A 21,571-nucleotide genomic window follows, 5' to 3' on the forward strand; every position below is an offset into this window, starting at 1 on the left:
GAGGAGAGACAATTTTGTCGAGGAGGAAATGTCAACTCCGTTCACTCTAAAGACTAGGCTCAAGGCTGAGCGGTAATTTTTCACCGCCGAGACCAAGCAGTTTTTCTTCCCGGAGGTACAACAAGAACTCCGCTATCAAGGGGATAGTAGTCGAGAGATGCTAGATAACCTCCTAGCGTGAAGTTATAGCGAGGCCATTGTCGTGGTAAATTTTCTCGTGTAGCTGAGTAGATTTGGAAGTGGAGGGAGCACCCTCAGCATCTCTGTGAGCAGATGTAGAAGGTTTGGGAACCATTCTGCATGTTGCCACATTGGAGATATAAGGGTCATTGAAAGACCTTGCAATTCACTTACTTTGTTTGGGAGCCTCCCTACTAAGCAGAAGGGGGAACTCATAGATATATAGATTGTTCCACTAACGTTGAAAGACATCTTGCCAAGTTACCTGGGGATCCAAACAGGTCTAAGGTTAAAGAACCCCACAAAGATAAACTTTGTTGATTATCTGAGGAAGCAAAGACCACTCAAAGCCAACTATCCAAGATTTCCTGGTAAGCTATCTAGGGTAGTAAAAACCGCTTGAAGCCAACTATCTAACTTTTCCTGCTCAGATTGTCTACAAGGATGTTTTTCTTGCAAGGGATGAAATGTGCTGATAGGATTACTGAGTTGCCTTCCATCCATCTTAATATTTCTACAGCCAGGTGGCATAGCTGCTGTGAATAGGTACCTCCGTGCTTGTTTACGTGAGCTACTACCGTGGTGTTGTCATTCATCAGCACCACAGGGTGTACTGGGCAGGCAGGTGGGCACTCCTGCTGTTGGAATTGTTGAGAGCCAGGAAAGCAGCTCTAATTTCCAGTGAGTTTACATGGCACTGGTACTCGGACTCGGACCACAGTCCACTGGCCGTGCACTGCAACAGGTCAACACCCCATCCTTCTTTAGATATGTCTGTGAAGAGCATCAAATCTGGGTAGGAAAGAGAGGCTCTACTCTAAAGGAAGTTGGTGTCTTGCACCCACCAACTCAGGTCTCTTTTGCTTTGGCCCCACCGGAGCCTGAAGGTTCAGAGGATAGTTATGCTGAGACTATATGGTCTTCAGCTGCAATTGCAGAGACCGGATGTGAAGACAGCTGTTGGGCACCAGACATTCCGCAGAAATCAGGTGTAACGAGAGGCCACAGTTGTGCAGCAAGTCTCGCATCAGAAAGGGGGACCTTAGCCTCTCTAATCTGCTCCTTGGAAGGAAAGACTTTGCCTAGTATGGAGTTTATTTGCATCCCAAGATATACCAGTTTCTGAGATGGTTGCAGAAAGAGCTTTTCGAGATTAATTACGAACCTCAGATCGTAGCAAAACTCGAGGAGATGTGCCTGGGTGTAGAATCTCTACCGGGTCTGCTAGAATGAGCAATTTGTCTAGATAACGTAATAGATATGTGACATTCTTGAGAGCCCAAGTTGACATGAAGGAGAAGACCCCAGTGAACACCTGGAAGCTGTGAACAGGTTGAAGCACAGCACCTAGAACTGGAATATTCTGACATTTGAGATAAATCTCAAGTACTTCCTTGAAGATGGATTGCGATCTGGAAGTACGGTTCCTTCAGATCAAGAGTCATCATGAAGTCCTTTGGTCTGACGGCCTGTTTGACCGTATCTGCTGTCTCCATCTTGAACAAAGTTTGTAGAACAAATCTGTTCAGGACAGAAATATCAATGACTGGTCTCCAGTCTACAGATGCCTTTTCTACAAGAAAGAGTCAACTGAAAAGCCAGGGGACCCATCAAGGATCTCTTGGAGAGCGTCCTTCTCTAACATGGTCTGGACTTCAGCCTGATGGATCTGTTCCATTGCAGATCCCTTCGAGTAAGAACCCGACATCACTGGATGATGAGTCAAAGAAAGGGGACAGAGAATAAATGGGACATGGTAACCTACGAAGAGGACGGAGACCGTTGAAGGTTAAGCTCTGTACTTCATCCACCTGTCACCTGCACTGTAGGCATCCTCCCACCGGGGGACGGGTAGGAGGAATGATCCCCGTAGTGGGAGCGACCATGTCTGCCTTTTCTACCTTAATCATCTCTTCCATGAATGGGAAGCTCGAGCCTTGCTTCCTAAAAGTGGACTGCTTAGAAGCATCAGACCCTCTCTTATGGCCTTGTCAGTTAACTGGGGAAGCTCTCTGTGTGAGCGGTACCAAGGAGGAGGGCATGATAACATGGCCTAATGGAGAAGGGAGACTTGACTTGACTTGCCTTACTCCAAAACTCTGCAACAGCATCTATGACTTTCATATTGACGAGGGAAACTCTTCATTAGCGGGTTGCGAAACTTGAGCGTTTCTCTCCTTGGCACATGCCTCTGGAATTTTGACACAGCGGAGTCTTGCCTTTTCAAAATATAGTAAAGCCACTGATTAAGAATGTTGTGCATGAGGAACTCTATTGTACTTTCTTGTCACCAGAAAGCAAGATGGTGGACATTGCTTCCCACTCTGTTTATCTGAGAAGTCTTCATTATGGAAGAGGTATCCGATTAAGCTTAACCAGTAGTTCATCCTCAAAGAGGATTGTAAAAAACACTTTGTAACCCGCTCAATGTTTGTGGCTTTCGCCCCCAAAACATCACCAGTAATGTTGTCAGCCCCTCTAAGGTCATATTGTGAGTGAGAGCAAGAATCTCCAGATCTAATGGTAAAGGTGAGGGATCAACATCTATAATTTTATGGCACTTCCTCTGCCGGACATATGGAGAAGGAAGTAACCAAGACATGTTGACTTCCCTGAGGGAGTGAGATACTCCAATAGGTAGGGTCACCCAAGGAGTTATCTTCCTTCTGCAAGAAAGAACTTGCAAGAAGGCATAATCCGACTCTTATGCAGTTAAGTACTTGCAAGAAGGCCTACTCTGACTTTATTTTCTCTAAAAGCGAGATATTTGGACTGGCGGACACGGGTAGCACATCACCCAAATGGTCAAAACCATCATCAAGGGGATCATCCAGTCCTGAGCTCTCACCCATAGGAGACAGTAAAATCTAATAAACACTGCTACCTGCTAAAATAAGGAAACCCTATAAACTCTTGGTCATTGTATGTCCCACCAAATACATGTATATCATGCTGGATAAGTAGTATTGGACTTGAATTTTTAACAGTGTTACAGAACTTTCAAGCATCTGAAAGGAGATTGAAACCTAGAGCCTACTAAAAATCAAGGAAAATTACATTTTGAACTCTTTACTGTCATAAAAGCTCAATTAACGCACCGCCCCCTTCTTTTTCTTTCTGTATAAGCTTGCGCTTGAAATATAAAGCCTAAGAATATTGAAGATTCATCAAAATAATTATTTTGAACTATCAGTAAAGAAGCTTGTCATTTATACATAAAACCAGACTTCACCAAATCTTTAATTATTATGCCTCCACTAAAGAAATCTCTAACTTTACTTATAATGTACCCTGTGTTAACCAATATAAGACTGGTAGTGATGGATTTTAAAATGAGAGGTAGAAAACCCAAGAGGAGAAGGATCTAAAATTAATGTTTGGGATCTTGAAGGAGAAAATGGTGAAAAATTTAAGAGGAATGCAAGAGACGACTGGAAATGTTCATCGAGATTGGACATGGTAACTGAGCAGAAAATATCTGGGTGGATATGAAAGAAATATGTGTAAGGGAAACAGGAACTAGTTGGAAGAGTATGGCATGTTAAAAGGAGAAAAATCATGGTGTGATAGAGGTGCAAGAGTCATTTAAAAGAAAATCAAAGGCATTTGAGGACTGGAAAGTAAGGCATGCACAGGGTGAAAAGAAACTGTAAAGAGAAGAGTAAAGAGATTCAAGGAAAGTAGGTATAGCTATTAGAAGAGCAGTAGAGCAATTGAATTAATGGCTAGGAACAAGGAAAGAAGAAAAGGATATCTATAAGATTTTAAAGTCGAGGAAAAGGCAAAGACAGGATTTGGGGCAGCTGGGAGTTATCAAAGATAGAGATGGAAATACAGTATATTGTATAGGGATGAAGACATTAAGAGGAAATAGATAGAATATTTTGAGCCGCTGTTGAATACTGAAAATGAGAGAGCAACAGCACTAAGGGTGGAGTTGCCAGTGATGGAGATAAGGAATACAGAAGGGAAGCAAATACAGAAGTGAAGCAAACATAAGAGTAAAATGAAAAATGGTAAAGCACCAAGTCTGCCAGTTTCAGATTGAATTTGGTCAAAATACTAGCTACGGAGGGGTGAAGAATGGATGCTGACTTATTAAGTGATATGGGAAGAGGATATAATGCCTAAAATAATGTCATGGCGTTATATTTAATCAGAAAGATAATATCATGTGACAGAGCATGGTTTGAAAGTTTTTGAGAGGGTACTAGATGAGGGAAAGCATTATGGATTAATGGGGGGGGGGGAGATGGTCTGTGGCTGCCATCATTACAGTAAGACAGGTACAGGAAAAGAGGCTAGGAAGAAACCAGAAGCTCTTCTGTGCTTTTGTACATCTAGAGAAGGCTTATGATAGAATCCTAAGAGAAATTATGTATTGGTGCTAGAGGAAGAGGAAAGCCCCAGATAATTTGGTTAGAATGGGAATGGTTGAGATGATGTACAAAAGAACAAGGACAAAGTAATAACAGCAATTGGGAAACATACCTTCCAAGCTAATGTAGGATTACACCAGGTGTCAGCATTTAGCAAGTTGTTATTTGTGGTGGTCATGGATGTGTTAAGAGATCAGAAATGAAGAATTGTGGGAGTTGCTATACGCAAACAATATAGTGATTACTGCTGAAAATGAGGAAGATTAACAAAGAAGGGTTATAGAGAGGCAGGAGACTTGGAAAGGGATGGCTCGAGGGTAAATGTTGATAAGACTGAGGTTATGGTGAGCAGTAAAGAAGGTAGGAACAGGATAGCCATACATTGCAGTAGTCTTGGCTATAAAACAAAACATTTTAGATACTTGAGATCTGCTAGAAATCAGAAGGGAGGATGTGTGGCTGAAGTTGAGAATAGGATAAAAAAACTAGGGGAAGTGACAGAAGTAATATGCTATAAGAAAATGCAAATCAAGATAAGTGTCAACATCTATAACACATAAATAAGACCGGTGTTAATGTATGGACTGGAAATATGGGCTCTAAAATAGAAAGAGGAGGCAAAGCTTGAGAGAACAGAAATGAGAATGCTGAGGCAGATTATGGGGAAAATCACTGCTTGAAACATTGGAAAATTATGAAATAAGTAGAATGGCAGGAGGTAAAAATCACAAGAGGTGATGAGAAAGTCATGAGTTTTCAAGATGGTGTGGCCACATGTTAAGGATGGATGGTGGGGAAGGAGTGAGGAGGGGATGGGAGGAACCTATTACGGGGGGGAATCAAGATGAAGGCAGAAAATTATATAGCGAGATAAGGTGAAAGATGATATGGAGAGAAGAGGTTCGGTGGAAGAGGATATCTTTGATAAAAGGTATGTGAGAGGCAACTAACCCCTTAATGTAAGAATAATGGTTGGAAAGAAGATTTATTGACTTAATTAGGCATTCCCTACTTTGAAGTACGATATATCTGTACCCAAAAGCACTACATTAAAAGTAGTAGTTGCCCATAAATAGAACAAATATGTGGTTTGCTGACCCCAATAAAGACAAAGTTTATCTGCCATTTAGAGGTCATTCTAGTCTTAAAAGGGTGTCAAAACTGTACATTAGGCAATTTTCTATCTTGGATATTGGAAAATTGATATCTCAAGCCATTGCCACTTTTTAATACAGGAATGTTCAGAGGAATTACTGTAATGTTTTTGTCACACCTTAGGCTATGCTACTTGGTAAACTATCCTAACAATATTAACCTGTTAAGCGTCACCCACGTGATAAACTGTTCACCACGATCTACTCGGTACCGCCTTCAACTGCATATTCCGTTCATGACTTTAACTGCCTTTATCAAGTCGTCAGTCTCGTGATAATACGTTTACTCGTATAGTAAGTATAGGATCACCACTTGGCAACACTCTCAGCAAATGGGGGCTGTAAATAGAAACTTATATGATGTCTGGTAACTATTTTTCTGAAGGTAGCTAGATGTTAGAAAACTGGTTTCCTTTCAGTGCGCATCGGGCATTTATGCGGATAAGGTTGTTTGTTGTTAATTTTACAATGAGTGATCTAAAGGTGAAGGTTATTTCTTTAGATGAAATAAATTATATTCTTGTTGAGGAATTTGATAATGATAACCTGTTTGATACTGAGAGCACTAGTTCTGAATCCTCCAATGATGAGGATATTGAAGAAACAAAGTTTTCTTTCGATGCCGAGAGCGAAAATGACTTCTCATTGCCGAATGATTGGACAACGAGATTTCACATAACTATATAGGAAAGGAAAGGGAGAGAGAGAGAGAGAGAGAGAGAGAGAGAGAGAGAGAGAGAGAGAGAGAGAGAGAGAGAGAGAGAGAGAGAGAGAGAGAGAGAGAGAATAACGTGGATAAATAATGTACAAATGTATGACGAACATATTTGAAAATTATACAGGAAACGATATGGAGAAGAGAGAGAGAGAGAGAGAGAGAGAGAGAGAGAGAGAGAGAGAGAGAGAGAGAGAGAGAGAGAGAGAGAGAGAGAGGGGGGGGGGAGACTTGTCCCTTTGCTTTTATTGCTACTCCTGGTGTAAGATTTACGAATGAAGATAAAAAGAACCCATTAGAATATTCAGTATTATGTAGCCTTTTGAAATGAAATATTACTGTAGTAGTATTAATTGTTTTTTTTTATTCCACCATTTAATTAATATATCTACTTTTAACTATGAATATGAATTATAAGCATAAAGAAATGATATTAACTTTGGAAAATTATCATTAGTGAAATAACCGCTCAGGGCAAAAAAAAGCGTGACGGTACGTTAGCGGCAACCTGGTCCAGGGTGCTGCTTAACAGGTTAAACAAATCAGATAAATATTGCCAAGATTATGTATGACAGCCTGGAAGAATTGAAAACTCTTTCAGTTTAAAAGGTGTAATAAAATAAGAGATATTATAGTAAACTTAAAATATGAGAGTAAACAGTGTGCATCAAAACATTAAAATAATACACTCAATATCACCTTACCTTACATTCGTGAACTTCGGAATGTGGTCTTGTGATGTTTACAGAAAAATCACAAATCTCACACCAGACGGCCTTTTTCTTTGATGTAAATATTGCACCTTCATGGGCATATGCCAACTGGAAAAGAAATAGTTAATAACTTAACAGCATTGGACAAAGCAAAACAATGCATTACAGAGTAACTTTTTTAAAAATAAAAGTCATTTTACATAATTTTTATGCTAATCTAATGTTTTCTTACTTACTAATATATTTAAACCTTACTTTTACATAATTTCCTACTGGATTGTTTACCATAATCTCCAGTACTGAATGAAGCTGTGAGTATCTTATCTCCAGGTAATCTACAAGTTTCGACCAGAAATTAAAATCAGTGTCACTAGGCATTGTTTTCATTCCTGTGTTTTATATCTTTCCACATAAAAATATTCACTGCTTTTGAGAGTAATGATTAAGAAATATTAAAATATGTTAGGGTATCAAATTTATATGGCTGACTCAGAGAAAATTACATTCAGAAAAACCTCCATAACAGCTGAGTCACCAACTGCTGATTCAACTAACTATATAACCATTGGACCTTTGATACCATTATATAGATATGTACGCAGGTAAATCACTTAACCACGACCATTAAACTGGAACCAAGGAGTGAAATTTTCAAATTCTTTACCAGTAGAGCTAACGCTAGCCAACTCACCACTCTCTAGAGTAAGATGCTTGTATGTGCACTCCTAGTGTATTCTGTGTACCCAGGATCAAGAATCACTATTTGCCTAGTGTTTAGTGTTGCTCTCATTCAGTCTTTTGTTACAGCTTCTCTAGTGAGTAAGCGAGTGTTATCCATATGGAAAAAGAAAGAAACTGTGTGATCATGGTAGTCATGTCTGCAAAGATGTTTCAAGTGCAGCAAGTGTTGGGTAAAAGGACTCTTAAGGGGTTCACTCTGGTTGAGATGGCTGATATTCTTGATTCAATGACGACAAAAAAAGCTTTCATTAAAGTTGCCTGGAAGTATGGGACAGAAAAAATCTTCATTTTGTGAGATTTTCAAGAGGAAGTGATATGATCCTTTGTTACTGCTAATGTCAGTTTGACGATATATGTTAGGGTTCTAATGGAGATGGAAAAGCACACCTTGGGGATAGAAGATACGGCAAATCCTCCTTATTCACCGAGTCTCCAACAGATGATTCAACTATTCACTGTTGAACTATTGATACCATTAGAATTATGTAAATAGCCTGAAAATTCTTCTAGCCATTGGACACCAAGAACATTTTGCAAAACATGTGCAATTACAACACCACTCAGTAGAGTAGGCTGATGTAAAGTTTCATGGGAACATTGGCCCAAAGGCCAAAAGGTTCCTCCCATTCTTCTCTTTTTACTCTTTCCTTTTCATTTCTGCTATTCAAATATTTTTCCAGTTAATTTCTGTCAAGTTTATTCCTTACACCCTTATTCCCTTCCTCACCACTATTGCTTGTAACACTAAACTGCCAACCATTGAAGCATTCTTTCATTCTCTTCCTTATTCTGCATTATCCTCATTTAATACTATCCTTATTCCCTTTCATTCAGAATTCCCGACTATACTCTATCAGTATTAATTTAATTTCATGTTAAATGCTGAACATATCTCACTAATTTTTCCCTCTTTATTATTTCCTTTCCATCAATCTTTTCATTTCTGTTATTCACAAGTTTTACCATTCACTTCAGTCTATGATCAATCCCTATAACCTTATTTCCTTCCTTATACCATATGATCCTTAGTACCTTTTATTGAAAAATGACAAATTCGTAGATAATTTGTATTTTTCCTAACTATACAAACCTTAGCTATTTAATAAGGGTATTACTTTCGGCGTAACTGAAATGACGAGCCATTAATTTTTAACGAGGGTTAACTAGCCACACCGCTACTTAGTGGGGGATAGGGAGGGTAGCTTGCTACTGCTCCCCCTCACACACCTGTGATTAAGCTCACTTTGCTTGGAGGTAGGACTTCAAGGGGGGTAGGGATGGCGGGTAAGTTTGCTTAAATAGCTAAGTTTTGTATAGTTAGGAAAAATACAAATTATCTACGAATTTGTCATTTGTTCTGTAACTGGAATACAAACCCCGCTATTTAATAGGAGTGACTCACCCATTAGGAAGTGTGGACATCCCAGCCAATTTGGCTTTTGGCTTTTACCTTCGGGCTCCTTATCTAAGTGTATCAGTGCTCAAAAAATAAGGAGTCCCTGTGCCTCGCTAAAACCTTGTTGCGCAAGGTTCGCGGCCTACGCAAGATGTGTGTTGAGGTATGTAAAAGTGTGACTGTCCTGGCAAAGTTATCAAGAGTTCTTTAGAAGGAAAAACTGTGCACTAGGACTTTCCTAATACCACCTCGTCAGGGTATGGGGACGCAACAGTATTAGTCTTAATACTAGGTACGCAAGGGAGCATGGTTTACCTGCAGTGGTTTGAGGTCAGCTATGCAGAGAACCCAGGATGCTGCTTTCCCCAAGAGAGGGGAGAATGAGAAGAATAAGGGCCAGTCAAACCTTTTCCTTCACGGAAACTAAAACCGGGTAACAATGCCCTCAACCTTCTGCTACTTGTCCGATAAGGAGCTTGAGGTTTTAAACCAGCTGTTGTGCAGCCACCACAGGACCGATAGAGAACATATCGAGTCTTCTGTGGGTCACGTCTTGCAGATAGTGGGATGTGAACGTGGTCTGACGCTTCTACACCCCAGCTTGAAGAACCTACATCACTGAATAGTTTCTCTTGAATGCCAGGGACGTAGCTACGCTCCTGATATCATGAGCTCTTGTGCGACATGACGGAGGAGGGACTGGATTCAGTGCATGGTCTATGACCTTGCGAATCCACACTGAGATGGTGTTCTAGGTGACCCTCCTCTTGGTCCTTTCTGTGCTGACGAATAGTACAGGCACACGAGGACGGGCTACGGCTGTTCTCTTAAGATACAGCCTCAAACTCCTCACTGGGCATAGTAGGAGATGGTTTGGGTCATCTGTTACAGTACGAAGACTAGAAATACGGAAGGAGTCGAATCGTGGATCCGCTATTCCCAGGTTCTGAGTCTTTGCAATAAACTCAGGGACGAAGCTGAACGTTACCTCTCCCTATCCCCTTGAATGGGTGATGTCGTATGAGAGACCATGAAGTTCGCCGACTCGCTTGGCCGAAGCCAAAGCTAGCAGGAACACCATCTTCCAAGTCAGGTGGCGATCGGTTCATTGGGAGGTCTCTTAAGAGACCTGTGAAGTCGAACCACATACCACGGGGGAGGTCTCACTTATGACTGGGGGCAGGTAAGTTCATAACTCCGTATGAGTAAAGAAAGTTCTAGCGATGAAGATATGTCCATTCCTTTCAGTCTGAAGACGAGGCTTAAGGCTGAGCGAAAGCCTTTCACTGCCGAGACTGATAGGTGCAATTCTTCCCGCAAATACACGAGGAATTCCGCTATTGCTGGAAAAGTGGCATCAAGTGAAGAGATAACCCTTCCACGACACCAACCACAGAAGGCTTTGCACTTTGCCTGGTGGACTGCTGCTGATGACTTACACAGGTATCCAGCCATCCTAATCGCAACTTGTTGCAAAAATCCTCTCTCAGAGAGATGATGGATAGTCTCCAGGCGTTTAGTCGTAGCGAAGTTACGACTTAGTGGAATATGTTGGCATATGGTTGTTTGAGTAAATTGTGTCGTGAAGGGAGTTCTCTTGGGGGCTCCGTTATGAGCTGCAGAGGGTCCGGAAACTATTCTGCGTGATGCTATAGCGGAGCTATGAGGATCATTGAAAGATTGACCGATGTTCTGGTCTTGTTGAGTACCCTCCTCATCAGACAGAACGGGGGAAAGTCGTTAACGTCGATGTTGATCCACCGTTGTTGGAAAGCATCTTGCCAGAGAGCCTTGGGGTCTGGGACTGGAGAACAATACAGCGGGAGCCTGAAGTTCAGGGCCGTTAAGAAGAGGTCCACAGTCGGAGAACTCCACAAAATTAGGACTTTGTTGGCTACTAGATGATCCAATAACCACTCGGTACTCACTATCTGAGATGTTCTACTCAGGTTGTCGGCGAGCACATTCCTTTTGCCCAGAATGAAGCGTGCCGATAGTGGTATCGAGTGGATTTCGGTCCATCTCAGTATCTCTACTGCTAGATGGGATAGTTGCTGTGAAAAAGTATTTTCTTGCTTGTTGATGTAAGCCACTACTGTGGTGTTGTCGCTCATCACCACCGAGTGGCACAGTGTTGGAACTAGTTTGGTGGCCCTAGCTTGTACTGCTTCCAGTCTACTGTATCTATATCCTTCTGTATACTTGGAGCTCAAAATTGGATACCGTATTCTAGATGGATTACTAGTGATGTGTACAGGTGTAGTACAGTGTCTCTGTTTCTGTATTTGAATTGTCTCTTTATGTAAACTATTAGTTTTTCTGCTTTCTTTTCAGCCTTTATGCTCTGTTTGGTGAACTTAAATTCTTTGCTGACAATAATACCAAGATCCTCCTGGCACCCATTTTCTGTATCATTACCTAGCCGGGAGTAATCTGATTGTGGGTTACTCCTATGTGCATGAATTTATATTTCCCACAGTTGAGAGGAATTTGTCATTTTCTGGACCATTCTCCCAGCTTTAAGAGATCCTCTCTTAAGGCTTCTACATCTGAGTTCTTAGCATTTATGCCTAGTTTAGTATTATTGGCAAATCTAGCTGTTCTACTAGTTAATCCTAAATCTATGTTGTTATTGTAGATCAGAAATAACAATAGGCCAAGGACAGATCCTTGAAGTACTCCGCTTGTAAGAGCTGCCCAATCTGGAGCGTCTTCATTGATCACAACACTATTTTCTGTTTGTTAGCCGATTTCCAATCCCCTTAGTCGTTGAGTTTGTGGATGAAATAAGTTTAAACGTTCAATCCTCCATCTACAGTGAACCCTCGCTACTTCGCGGTTCGACAATCGCGGATTCACCACTTCGCGGGGTTTTCCCATAACCCATATATATATACATATCGCGGATTTTCCGGAAAATTTGAAAATACCGCGAAATCTGAAGACAACCAAATACGATATTTTGTTACCTGTAATTCCATTAATACTGTAATTAGTAATATCTGTTCTTACTGATTGTTCATTGCATTACATATGATATATAATTCAGCACAGAAAGAAATAAAACACCAAAAGAGAATGTGATCATACGATAATTCAGTACTGTATACAGTACGTAGTAAAATTAAATCCAACATGAAACGCAAATCAGATGCAGTCATACCATATTAGAATGGTGTGTACTGTAATGGATGTGCTTTTTTTCCATGAATCTTTTGTATGTATACGTAGGTAGTACAGTACTGCATCCAATAATATTCTTTGTTGCAAAAATCACATTTCGAATAAGCGTACGAGAGAGAGAGAGAGAGAGAGAGAGAGAGAGAGAGAGAGGGAGAGAGAGAGGCGTAAAATAGCGTACGTAAAGCTGTATTATTATTATTGTTATTATTATTATTATTGTTGTTGTTGTTAATAAAATTATTATTGTTATTATTATTATCATTATTATTATTATTATTACTGTACAGTATTATCATTATTTATTATTATTACGGTATTGTACTTAATCTACGTACGTTCGGTATGCGCGGGGCATCTTCTATGAGTAGGTAACCAACGCATCATAGTACTGTAAGACGGGTTGTGATTGGTTCAAGCGCTGATAGATGACGAATCAGAACTCAAGTTTTGTTATCTAGCCTGTGATTGGTGTTTTGCCCGCATCTCCTACCCGCAGCATCAAAGTTCTCGCGGGGCTGGATCGTCCACTCTCTGTTACCGCGTATCGCTGAGTAGACGTTCTTAAGTGTGTGAATCTGTGCTGTGTGCGACTTTTTTAAGTTGAACTTTTTGTTACTGTAAATCCTACTGTAATGGCTCCCAAGCGTTCTGCTTCTCTTAAGGCTGGTAGTGAGCCTAAACGCCACCGAAGGATGATGACGATAGCTGAGAAGGTTACGCTTCTCGACATGTTAAAAGAAGGTAGAAGTTACGTGGCCGCCGGCCGCCATTTTGGCATCAACGAATCTACTGTTCGCTATACAGTGAACCCTCGCTACTTCGCGGTTCGACCATCGCGGATTCACCACTTCGCGGATTTTTTTCATAACCCATGTATATACGTATATCGCGGATTTTCCAGAAATATCGAAAATACCGCGAAGTGACCGATGGTGCGAGATTGGAGAAAGTAAGGAAAATTGAATCGTGATTGATTTTCAATACAATATAAAGGAAACTTTGAGGAGCAACAAAGATATCATTTGTTAGAGAGATAGAGAGAGGTAAGGAATGGGAGGTAGTGAAAAGTAGCCCACAGAGAGAGAGAGAGAGAGAGAGAGAGAGAGAGAGAGATTGATTGATTGAAAGTTTTCTGGCATCCTGACATCTAAGGTCATTGACACCGAGAGAGAGAGAGAGAGAGAGAGAGAGAGAGAGAGAGAGAGAGAGAGAGAGAGAGAGGGGGTTTAAATGTAATAAAAAAAAATTGATAGGTTATAACACATGGGTGCTTATGTAATATCAACTGTATACTGTAGACGGTTTGAATAAGTTAAGAAATGGTATAAATGATACTTTGTTAGTGTATTCGTACACACTCAAGAGCGGCAGCTAGATGACAGCTGATCTAATCACAGCCAAAAGTAAAAAAAAAAAAGAAGTCAACAATACTCGATTTTCAAAACAAACCCGAAATTTAAAAACAAAAGTACACGCTTTCTTAATGTGCAATTAACTATTTAAAGAGTGGCAATTTTCTAGAATAAAATGATATTTCCCAAAAAATAGTGGTTTGCTGATGAAATCGGATGCCGTATTTTTAGCTATGATTGAAATGGATGTAGACTCGGCCTAATTATTTCGTTTCGTATTTAATTGACACAAAGAAAACTAATTTTAGCTTCTTCATCTAAATGTAAGTATTGTATAACACGAGAGAGAGAGAGAGAGAGAGAGAGAGAGAGAGAGAGAGAGAGAGAGAGAGAGAGAGAGAGAGAGAGAGAGAGAATCAGCTGTTGTACTCAAATGGCGTGTTTTTGTTTCGTGAGAATTTCATCGCCACGACTTTAACAACAACATACTGTACTGAACTTTACAGTAATATACAGACTACCGTAATATGTTATTTTCATTAGTAAAATAAATTTTTGAATATACTTACCCGATGATCATGTAGCTGTCAACTCCGTTGCCCGACAGAAATCTACGGACGGGATACGCCAGCGATCGCTATACAGGAGGGGGTGTACTCACCAGCGCCATCTGTGGTCAGGTACTCCAGTACTTCTTGTCAACACCACCTCAATTTTTTCCTCGGTCCACTGGTTCTCTATGGGGAGGAAGGGTGGGTCAATTAAATCATGATCATCGGGTAAGTATATTCAAAAATTTATTTTACTAATGAAAATAACATTTTTCAATATTAATCTTACCCGATAATCATGTAGCTGATTCACACCCAGGGAGGTGGGTGAAAACCAGTATACATGTTAATCAAGAAGCTAAGTATCCCGTATTTCATTTTTATTAGTTATTCAAAATAACAAATAAAATAGATAAGTACCTGGTAAGGAAGTCGACTTGAACCATTACTCTGCCTTTAATAAGTACGTCTTCCTTACTGAGCGCAGCGGTCCTCTTAGGATGCTGAACGACTCTTAGGTGCTGAAGTATAAAGGGCTGCAACCCATACTAAAGGACCTCATCACAACCTCTAACCTAGGCGCTTCTCAAGAAAGAATTGACCACCCGCCAAATCAACTAGGATGCGGAAGGCTTCTTAGCCGACCGTACAACCCAAAACAACAATAAAAGTATTCAAGAGAAAGGTTAAAAAGGTTATGGGATTATGGGAATGTAGTGGCTGAGCCCTCACCTACTACTGCACTCGCTGCTACGAATGGTCCCAGGGTGTAGCAGTTCTCGTAAACAGACTGGACATCTTTGAGATAGAATGATGCAAACACTGACTTGCTCCTCCAATAGGTTGCATCCATAACACTCTGCAGAGAACGGTTCTGTTTGAAGGCCACTGAAGTAGCCACAGCTCTCACTTCATGTGTCCTTACCTTCAGCAAGCAAGGTCTTCTTCCTTCATATGAGAATGAGCTTCTCTAATCAGAAGCCTTATGTAGTAAGAAACTGCGTTCTTAGACATAGGTAGTGAAGGTTTCTTAATAGCACACCATAAGGCCTCCGATTGTCCTCGCAAGGGTTTTGACCTTTTAAGATAGTACCTAAGAGCTCTGACAGGGAAAAGTACTCTCTCCTGCTCGTTACCCACCATGTTGGATAGGCTAGGTATTTCGAACGATTTAGGCCAAGGACGTGAAGGAAGCTCGTTTTTAGCCAAAAACCGAGCTGCAAGGAACATGTAGCCGTTTCAGATGTGAAACCTATGTTCCTGCTGAAGGCGTGAATCTCACTTACTCTTTTGGCTGTTGCAAGGCAAACGAGGAAAAGAGTTTTTAGAGTGAGGTCCTTGAAAGAGGCTGACTGGAGAGGTTCAAATCTTGATGACATAAGGAACCTTAGGACCACATCTAGATTCCAGCCTGGAGTGGACAACCGACGTTCCTTAGAGGTCTCAAAAGACCTAAGGATGTCCTGCAGATCTTTGTTGGTGGAAAGATCCAAGCCTCTGTGGCGGAAAACCGCTGCCAACATACTTCTGTACCCCTTGATCGTAGGAGCTGATAGAGATCTAACATTCCTTAGATGTAACAGGAAGTCAGCAATTTGGGTTACAGTGGTACTGGTAGAGGAAACTGCATTGGCCCTGCACCAGCTTCGGAAGACTTCCCACTTAGATTGATAGACTCTGCGAGTGGATATCCTCCTTGCCCTGGCAATCGCTCTGGCTGCCTCCTTCGAAAAGCCTCTAGCTCTTGAGAGTCTTTCGATAGTCTGAAGGCAGTCAGACGAAGAGCGTGGAGGCTTGGGTGTACCTTCTTTACGTGAGGTTGACGCAGAAGGTCCACTCTTAGAGGGAGAGTCCTGGGAACGTCGACCAGCCATTGCAGTACCTCTGTGAACCATTCTCTTGCGGGCCAGAGGGGAGCAACCAACGTCAGCCGTGTCCCTTTGTGAGAGACGAACTTCTGAAGAACCCTGTTGATGATCTTGAACGGCGGGAATGCATACAGGTCGAGGTGGGACCAATCCAGCAGAAAGGCATCCACGTGAACTGCTGCCGGGTCTGGAATCGGGGAACAGTACAATGGGAGCCTCTTGGTCATCGAGGTAGCGAACAGATCTATAGTTGGCTGACCCCACAGGGCCCAAAGTCTGTTGCAAACGTTCTTGTGAAGGGTCCACTCTGTGGGGGATGACTTGACCCTTCCAGCTGAGGCGATCTGCCGTAACATTCATATCGCCCTGAATGAACCTCGTTACCAGCGTGAGCTTTCGACTTTTTGACCAAATGAGGAGGTCCCTTGCGATCTCGAACAGCTTCCTCGAATGAGTCCCTCCCTGCTTGGAGATGTACGCCAAGGCTGTGGTGTTGTCGGAGTTCACCTCCACCACCTTGTTTAGCTGGAGGGACTTGAAGTTCATTAAGGCCAGATGAACCGCCAACAACTCCTTGCAATTGATATGAAGCGTTTCCTGTTCCTGATTCCATGTCCCCGAGCATTCCTGTCCGTCCAATGTCGCGCCCCAGCCCGAGTCTGATGCGTCCAAGAAGAGATGATGGTCGGGGGTCTGAACAGCTAACGAGAGACCCTCCTTGAGAAGAATGCTGTTCTTCCACCACGTTAGAGTAGCCCTCATCTCTTTGCAAACAGGAATTGAGACCGTCTCAAGCGTCATATCCTTGTTCCAGTGAGCTGCCAGATGGTACTGAAGGGGGCGGAGGTGGAGTCTCCCTAACTCGATGAACAGGGCTAGCGATGAAAGAGTCCCTGTTAGACTCATCCACTGCCTCACCGAGCATCGGTTCCTCCTCAGCATGCTCAGGATGCACTCCAGGGCTTGGTTGATTCTTGGGGCCGACGGAAAAGCCCGAAAAGCTCGACTCTGAATCTCCATACCCAGGTAAACGATGGTCTGGGAAGGAACGAGCTGGGACTTCTCTAAATTGACCAAGAGGCCCAGTTCCTTGGTCAAATCCAAAGTCCATCGAGACTCTCCAGACAGCGACGACTTGTGGGAGCTCTTAAAAGCCAGTCGTCTAAATAAAGGGAGGCTCTGATGTCTGCCAAGTGAAGGAATTTTGCAATATTCCTCATCAGTCGCGTAAACACAAGAGGTGCCGTGCTCAGGCCAAAGCACAGGGCTTGGAACTGGTACACAACCTCTCCAAAGACGAATCTCAGAAAAGGTTGGGAGTCTGGATGGATGGGAACGTGAAAGTAGGCGTCTTTCAGATCTAACGAGACCATCCAGTCCTCCTGCCTGACCGCTGCTAGGACCGACTTCGTCGTCTCCATTGTGAACGTCTGCTTGGTGACATAAGCATTGAGCGCACTGACGTCCAGCACCAGTCTCCAACCTCCTGTCTTCTTGGCCACCAGGAAGAGACGGTTGTAAAAGCCCGGGGATTGATGGTCCCGAACTATCACCACCGCCTCCTTCTGTAGCAGGAGCGACACCTCTTGTTGTAACGCTAGCCTCTTGTCCTTCTCCTTGTAGTTGGGAGAGAGGTTGATGGGAGATGTGGTCAGAGGGGGATTGCGGCAGAACGGAATTCTGTATCCCTCCCTTAGCCACTTGACAGACTGAGCATCTGCACCTCTGCTCTCCCAGGCTTGCCAGAAGGTCTTGAGTCTGGCTCCTACAGCTGTCTGGAGAGGAAGGAAGTCAAAGCTTGCTTTTCGTGGACTTGGCACCTTTCTTGGACTTGCCCCGGTGACTGTCTGCACGGGTACTTCCTCTACTGGAGGCTCTGCCACGAAAGGGCGGAATGAATCTGATGGCAGGTGTATCAGCCACAGGAGTGCGGTAAGATCTCGGCACGGAAGGTAAGGTTTTAGCCTTACGTGCTGAAGAAGCCATGAGGTCATGCGTATCTTTCTGGATAAGAGCCGCAGCCATCCCCTTGATTAACTCCTCCGGAAACAGGCACTTGGAGAGAGGAGCAAACAGCAACTCTGACCTCTGGCAAGGGGTGATACCAGTCGATAAGTAGGAGCATAGATGTTCCCTTTTCTTGAGGACTCCTGAGACAAAAATAGACGCAAGTTCGCCAGAACCATCGCGAATTGCTTTGTCCATACTGGACATGATCAGCATGGCCGAGTCTTTGTCAGAAGGAGCAGTCTTCCTGCTTAAGGCCCCCAGGCACCAATCGAGGAAGTTAAAAATTTCGAAGGCGCGAAAGACTCCCTTCATCAAGTGGTCCAGATCAGAAAAGGACCAGCAGACCTTCGAGCGTCTCATAGCCGACCTGCGAGGAGAGTCAACCAAACTTGAGAAGTCGGCCTGGGCAGAGGCAGGAACCCCCCAGCCAGGTTCCTCTCCCGTGGCATACCAGACGCCCGACTTAGAAGCCAGCTTAGGAGGAGGAAACACAAAAGAGGTCCTTCCCAGTTGCTGCTTGGACTGCAACCAATCCCCTGAAACCCTCAAAGCTCTCCTTGATGATCTGGCGAGGACAAGCTTGGTGTAGGCAGGCGTAGTAGACTGCATGCCTAGAGAAAACTCGGAGGGAGGAGAACGAGGGGTTGCAGACACGAAGTGTTCAGGGTACAACTCTCTGAACAGAGCCAGGACCTTGCGAAAGTCTAAGGAAGGCGGCGAAGACTTGTGTCCTTCCACATCAGATGTAGGATCATCCAGATGATCAGCTTCATCCTCAGAAACCTCATCGCCTGAGAGTTGAGTAGCGAGAGGTAAAGGCAGAGCGGCAGGCTGAATGGCTGAATCCTGCAGAACGGGTGCATGCGTACTTGCGGATCTATCATCATGCCTCTGCTGAATAGACTGAGGGCTGGCAATGACAAAGGCAGAGGGCTGGAGTGAGGGAGGTTCTGCGGTGGTCTGAGGAGCAAGCGAAGTGGTCAGAAGTGAATGCTGGAAGGCATGAGGCTCATGCTGCATGGTATGCGGCTCATGCTGCATGGGATGAGGCTCATGCTGCATAGAATGCGGCTGCTGCATGGTAAGAGGCTCGTGCTGCATGTGTTGAGGAGGATGCCTCATAGCATGAGGCTCCTGCCTCAAGGGTTGAGGAGGTTGCTGCGCAGTATGAGGCTCCTGCCTCAAGGGTTGAGGAGGTTGACGCATAGCATGAGGCTGCTGCCTCAAGGGTTGAGGAGGTTGCCGCATAGCATGAGGCTCCTGCCTTATGGGTAGAGGAGGTTGCCGCATAGTGCTGGAACCTGGCAACTCCCGATGCGGCAGCTCACGCATGGAAGCAGGAGGAGCCGCAAGAACATGCGTCTGGCAGGGAGGACTGCGCAGAGGTGGAGGAGCGCTCGCAGGAGGAGGGGTGTTAACCTTCTCTGCCTGATACTCCTGCATCAAAACCGCAAGCTGAGACTGCATAGTCTGCAGCATAGACCACTTGGGGTCCGCAGAAGTTGGAGCAGAGGCCTGTTGAGGCACCACTCTACCTCTCTTAGGAGGTGTGCAGTCATCAGATGACTGCGGCGAGTCCGAACTGGCCCAGTGGCTACACCTGGGCCGTTGGACTAGCTCTGAAGGGACCTTACGTTTGAGAGGTCGTGAGACCTGGGTCCACCGTTTCCTCCTGGAAACCTCTTCCGCAGACGAGGAATTTAAGGGCTCATTCGTCTGGGAGTGGAAGTGACGATCTCTATCAGATACGCCCGCAACCACTGAGGATACAACTGTGCGCCGATCAAGGCCTGCCGAACCCTTTTGCCCTTCGACGTTGCTTCTCCCCTGGGCTTGGGAGCTTGCAAGAGGTCCCGGACTGGGAGGACGACTGGCACGCACAGAAGTATCCTCATGCGCAACACTGACACTGACACTAGGCACAGCACTGGCACTAACACTTCCCACTGCACTCTTCACTTTAAGTTCCTTGACATCTGCCAAGAGAAGATTGTGGTCACTAACTAACGACTCCACCTTATCACCAAGAGCCTGAATGGCACGCAACATATCCGTCATATCAGGCTGAGCACTCGTAGCAGGTTCGGGGGTCACCACCACAGGGGAAGGAAAAGGTTGAGGGACATGGGGAGAGGAATAAACCAAAGAGCGAGAAGAACTCCTCCTAACTCTCTCCCTCTCTAACCTAGTTGTATATTTGAGGAATTCATTAAATTCGAATTCCGAAAGCCCAGCACATTCCCCACATCGATCTTCCAATTGACAGGATTTTCCCCTACAATCGGAACAAACGGTGTGAGGATCAACAGAGGCCTTCGGAAGACGCCTATTACAAGTCCTAACACTACATCGCCTAAATTTAGGAGCTTGAGAGTGGTCGGACATCTTGAATTTAGAGAACAGTCAAGGGGGAATTCCAAAGTAAAGCAAAGATCGTTAACCAATAAATTAAATTAATTCCAAAAGCTATCTAAGCTAAGGGAAAAGCTTCCTGTACAGCGAAGGCTAAATTTTAGAGCAAATACTTCACCAAAACCGTGAACAAAGACTCCAAAATCAACAGCGTATCCATGTAGGTCTTGCCGGCGGCACGACAGAGGAAAAATTGAGGTGGTGTTGACAAGAAGTACTGGAGTACCTGACCACAGATGGCGCTGGTGAGTACACCCCCTCCTGTATAGCGATCGCTGGCGTATCCCGTCCGTAGATTTCTGTCGGGCAACGGAGTTGACAGCTACATGATCATCGGGTAAGATTAATATTGAAAAATGATAAAGTAAAATATTTGTAATCTATTTTATATGAAATGGGGCTATTTTTTTTTTGTTTAAAATTTACATTTACATATGTAAAACAACTCTCTCTCTCTCTCTCTCTCTCTCTCTCTCTCTCTCTCTCTCTCTCTCTCTCTCTCTCTCTCTCTCTCTCTCGTAGATTGTTTTCCTGCTTTGCTACGAATGTATGATTTTATATAGATACGGTAAATAATATTTGTAATAACATATTTTATTAAAGCTTTTACTGTAATATCATTATTTATCACTTTCATCATGCGCGTTAAATGCCTTCGTTTGTTTACTGAGCGTACTTTATTACGCCGTCGTTTCAGGCAGCGTCATAAAGAAAAACATTTCATTTGGAAGTCCTAAGAAAAATTAAGTAAAACATTAGTAATAACCAAATCAACATACTGTACTGAATAATCAATATAATCGATGCAGAAACTAACCTATACACAGATGTGTAAATGCGTTTGTTTCTTCATTATAATCAGAGATAAACGTAAACAAAACATTGGTTGCCATTTTTTATCGTGCTTTTTGGCGTGT

At 43.3% G+C, this 21,571-nt stretch overlaps 1 protein-coding gene across 1 annotated transcript in view; it reads right to left on the reverse strand.

The window, feature by feature from the left end:
• Positions 1-21,571, reverse strand: part of LOC137645799 (high mobility group nucleosome-binding domain-containing protein 5-like) — a 279,134-nt gene that overhangs the window by 141,171 nt on the left and 116,392 nt on the right. Inside the window, exon 4 of the mRNA XM_068378745.1 lies at positions 7,133-7,249. The gene's annotated coding sequence lies outside the window, so the exon portion shown is untranslated. The remainder of the gene's footprint in view (positions 1-7,132; positions 7,250-21,571) is intronic.

The sequence above is a fragment of the Palaemon carinicauda genome, chromosome 8 (assembly GCF_036898095.1).
Source record: "Palaemon carinicauda isolate YSFRI2023 chromosome 8, ASM3689809v2, whole genome shotgun sequence".
Taxonomy (NCBI): domain Eukaryota; kingdom Metazoa; phylum Arthropoda; class Malacostraca; order Decapoda; family Palaemonidae; genus Palaemon; species Palaemon carinicauda.